This window comes from Buceros rhinoceros, unplaced genomic scaffold, assembly GCF_000710305.1.
Source record: "Buceros rhinoceros silvestris isolate BGI_N320 unplaced genomic scaffold, ASM71030v1 scaffold346, whole genome shotgun sequence".
In the NCBI taxonomy this organism is placed as follows: Eukaryota; Metazoa; Chordata; class Aves; order Bucerotiformes; family Bucerotidae; genus Buceros; species Buceros rhinoceros.
In genome coordinates this window covers 1-448 of record NW_010419155.1, presented here as the reverse complement: position 1 = coordinate 448, position 448 = coordinate 1, and positions in this window count along the sequence as shown.

Genomic DNA, 448 nt, shown 5'->3' with positions numbered 1-448 from the left:
CCGCGCCGGGCGATACCGCCCCAGCCACTCTTTTGGCCACTTAGGCAGGGAAGCGCACCCGGCTGCTCAGGGAGGGCTTGTCCCAGAGGGTCCGCTGCCTCGGCGGGCCACAGGAGGGGTAGGGGTGCTGCTGGACGCCCCGCTCTGCCTTTGGCCGGGTTACCTGCGGGCGAGAGCTGCAGCCTGGCCACAGGGCTTTTACCAGCCCGGGCACAGGTGGCTGAGGAGGCGTAGCGTGAGCCCGGGCTACATCGCTCCTCCACGGCGGGGCGAAGGAGCGCCTGAGGAGGCCACGATGGATTGTTTCATTGATCTCTCACGGGGATTAGATAAGGATTAGGAACCTCCGCAGCGGCCCCAGCTCAGCCGCGCATTAGGGAGACTTCCCCGCTCTCCAGCCTCGCAGAGGAAAAGCGATCTGTGGGAACGCCTAACGCGGAGCCGCTCT